Here is a 4016-nt window from a genome sequence, read left to right as displayed (position 1 = left end):
TGTTGGGAGGATGAGATGAGCTGTTACCTGGGGAGTGCTCGGCACAGGGTCTGGCACACAGCGAGCCCTCCATAAATGCCAGCCATCTTTATTGTCACTATTCTTAATGGCCATCGAGAGGCAGAGGTAAGAGTGGGGGGGTTCCTGGGAAAAAGACTGGCCTTACCCGGAAGCCCCCAGGTGCTCAGCCCCAAGGGGCAGGTCCCCTTATCCCCGGAGCCTCTCTCAGTAGCCAGCAGCACCCAAAGCAGGCATGACTGACATGTTCGCCAGGCCCCTGGGGAGCCCCTCAAGGGAATACACTCACTGGCATCTTAAGAGCCACTTGCCCAAAGAGCCATCTGCCACTACCATTGCCAGGGTTAGCAAATAAAAATATAGGATGTCTAAGTTTGAAATTCAGATAAACAACAAATAATGTTTTCAGTATAAGTACGTCCCATGAAATATTTGGGATGTACTTATACTTGAAAGATTGATGAGTTCTTTATCTGAAATACAGAATTAAATGCATCTCGCACTTTATCAGGCAGCCCGACCCGCCACCCCCGGTCACTCACATGGCTGAGTCGTGGCCCACTGGCCCAACTCCTGACCTTTGCTGAAGACTGGCATGGGGTGCGCCCACTCCCCACTGAAAGCTGGCCCACCGCCTGCCCACCGGACAGATGGCCACGGCCACCTGCTCCAATAAGTTGTTCCTTTTCTCAAATTGATGAGTCCCTAACGAGCCCCAGGAGACCATAACAGTTTGCAGGCGGCACCAGGCCTCACTGCCAGGGGAAGGCTGTCTCGGACACCCCCAGTTCTTGGGAAACTTACTCCACCCCTACCAGGGCGATGTGCCACTTCACCCCAATCTGCCCACCCGCTGGGCCCGGCGGGGTGTCTGACAGACACACGAAGCCGGTCTCACTGCCGGCCGGAGCGTGCCCTGCCCCGCGGGGAGGGGCAGGCGGTGCCCAGGAGCTGCTGGCGGGAGCGCCATCTGGACGCGGGCCTGGCACCGGAGCTCCATGAAAATCGTGAGCCGGGCCCCGCCCTCCTCAGGGTGAGAGCTGAGGGGTGTTTGGAGCGCCTCCCGGGCTGGAGGGCGGAAGGAATGTAGGTCAGCTCCTGGCTGTGGGGAAGAGAGGGTGATGTCATTGGCTCCGTGGGGAAAAGCCGAGGAAGCGATGCGTTTGGGTGAGCAAGAGACGGTGCCTGAGCTGGGCAGGGAGGTGGGTGCCAGGGCTGGCGCCCCTCGAAATTCAAAGCGCGCCAGGATTTCAGGCCGCTGACATCGGCCCCTCAGATGTGGGGTGCACAGGTGGGAGCGGCGAGAGCCCAGGACTCTGGGGGTTCTTGGTAACCGATCGCCTCCTTCTACCACGCGTCCGTACAGGGTTAAGCACAAGCATACTGGGAGTGGACGCGCATGCTTCTCAGACCTTGAAGGCTGGAGTTGTCAGAAAGCGATTATTTTAAAGCAGGAAGCAGCGTCTGCCATTCCTCTTGCTAGATAGAGCATTTATCTTTGGGTAGAGACCGTTCTCTTGGGAAAAGCATTTTACTGGGCTGGCAGATGATAGGGGAGCAAACCCTAAATCCACGCTGGCCTGGAGAGGTTTGCACGCGCGGGTGGACATGTGGACATGCTCTGCAGGTGAGGGAGACGGTGGCGTCCCTAAGGGCACCTCCCCCACGGAGGGGCCGTGCATCCGAGCTGGGGACCCGGGCTCCGAGGAGGATGTGGCCATGTGTGTGGGCGGAGGGGCTGGGCACTCAAGGGAGAGGTGGCCCAGGGGCTTCCACTCCCAGCCAGCAGGCAGTCTTGACCATCAGCTGGACGTCAAGGTCGGTGCTGGCTAGTGGCCGTCCTCATAATGATCCCCATCCACTGTCTCCAGGCCTGAGGCAGGTTGCGGGGAATGCCAGGGGCTCTGAGACCTTCCCTGGGGGTTTAGGGGAGAGACCTTGGCGGGGGCGCAGCTATGCACAGATCCTGACCACAGCTGGGGCAGCAAGCAGTGGTCAGGAGAACAACCCCAAGAGGCCAGCTGGATGAAGTGGCCAGAACATAGTTGGAGATCATGGTAAGGTGAACCCAGTAAAAAAAAAAAAAATTGGATGTCCAGCTAATTAGTGGAATATGGAGGCCGGGCTGGGGTATCCGAAGGAAGAGGGTGCCTGGATGCCAGCGAACTTGAACCGGCCAGGCCTGAGACCCCCGGACAGAGGGCGGGGGGACTGAGCTGCGGGAGCAGGGTCCGGGAGGCCTCGGTCCCCTGACACGACCTGGCTTTTCCAGGGTAATGTGGATAAATGCTGGCTGGTGCTCCTCCTGGAACGCAATTAAGCCGGCAATTGAGTTCATCGGCCAAATCAAATTCGGGCTGCTGTGCGAAGTCCTTTTATATTAAGTGCTTTAACATACATCACCTCCTCGTCTATTGATAAATTCTATTACCCATTACGAAGCCAGAGGCAGCTTCCCAGTGAACAGGAGAGAGCCTGGCGGAGGGGGGCAGGTGGGCTCGGGAGTGTGGCTTGGAGGTGACACCGTGGATATGACTGGATTGGTTGACTTGAACAGACTCACTTCTTCCCCTGGGGGAGGTCCCAACACCCTCGAGGGAAGGGCCAGGCCCAGGTGACGCAGTGGGGAAAACGAGAGGTCAGCGATGCGCGTGGGTGCCGGCGAGCCCAGCCAGTTTGTCCTGTGTTCTAGACCCTTCCTTCTTAGAAAGGGTCCCTGATGGTTAGACTCATTCGTTCATGTAAGTTCATTTGTTTATGAATGAATGAGTGAATGGATTCAACAAATAAATATGCAGCCTGCCCATAATCGAGCCAGACCCCGTTCACTCCGAGCTCAGAGTCAGGGGGGTGTGGGGGTCAGACGTGTAAGCGTGTGGCTTCTGTAGCTACGACCCTGCAATGGGAAAGCCGCCCTCCTTGAAGGCCAGAGAACGGAACAGCGGACAGCTGCCCAGGTCTCGGCCTTCGGGAGCCCCAGAGAGGTGCTGTCCTGGCTGAGCCCTGAGGAAGGAGGAGTTTGGCAGACAGGTGGGGTCGGGGGGGAGCGGCGGGCAGGGAGCAGGAGGAACAGCCCCAAGGCAAGGCCGAGGGACCGGCACTGGGGTGGCTGGTCTGCGTGGACTCAGCCCAGGCTGCCGAGGGGGCCGGGAGGGACAGCCTGTGGTCCGCGTGAGCAGAGCTCCAGAGTGCAGCCTTGATACTACGGTCAACAAGAAGCCACCGAACGTCCCACGCAGGCAAGTGACACGACCAGGTTTGCATTTGGGGTAAAAACCCCCAGCACGGACCGAAGGGAGGGAGGCCAGTCATCCCCCCAGACAAAATCCCGGCGCCCACCCTGTGTACCTCCCCCAGGGGGCAGGGTGGAGATGGGGGGTCCATGTCAGGGGCCTGCTCAGGCTCAGAGTGATGGGCGGGAACCCAGAGGCGGGGCCTCCAGGATCCCAAGCACTGAACGGGCAACCCCTGTGGGGGACTCAGTACTGACTCCTTACACACAGCAAGAGCCCCCACCTCCTGAGCACCTACTGCGTGCTGAGCCTTGAGCTGACCTGCGCTTTCTCAGACGGTCCTCACGACAGCGGGATCCCATCTCACAGGTGGGGAAACTGAGGCCATGGCACTTGGAGAGACTTGCCTGGGCCCTAAGCCAGCGAGTGAAAGACGAGATGGGGCACGTTCAGGGTGGCATGGCCATAGCAGAGAACGAAAGAAGCGGAATTCGACTCCGACATGTGGGGCTACAGACCTGTTGCAGCCAGAACCGAACCGGGGTCCTTTGGATGCTCGGAAGCGTGGTCTCTACCTAAATAGCCAACCTGTGTAGTTCCCCTTAGTCACCGGGGAGTGGCCCTCCGTCCCTCGTGCCCTCCATCCCGCCCCAATGGCTTCCTCCTCGCTGTCCCTCTCTGCTCTCTCCCTGTCGTCAGTTCTGGATTATTTCATAGAGCTGGGGCACATCCCTCTTTTCAGGAAGAACGCTCTACACCTCCCGC

General features: G+C 58.9%; 1 protein-coding gene across 1 annotated transcript in view; it reads right to left on the bottom strand.

The window, feature by feature from the left end:
* The window catches only part of LOC120602755 (netrin-G2-like), a 38160-nt gene that overhangs the window by 23825 nt on the left and 10319 nt on the right, over window positions 1–4016 (bottom strand). The window lies entirely within an intron of this gene.

Source organism: Pteropus medius, unplaced genomic scaffold, assembly GCF_902729225.1.
Source record: "Pteropus medius unplaced genomic scaffold, Ma_sr-lr_union100, whole genome shotgun sequence".
Lineage (NCBI taxonomy): Eukaryota > Metazoa > Chordata > Mammalia > Chiroptera > Pteropodidae > Pteropus > Pteropus medius.
This window is presented reverse-complemented; position numbering and strand designations above follow the sequence as displayed.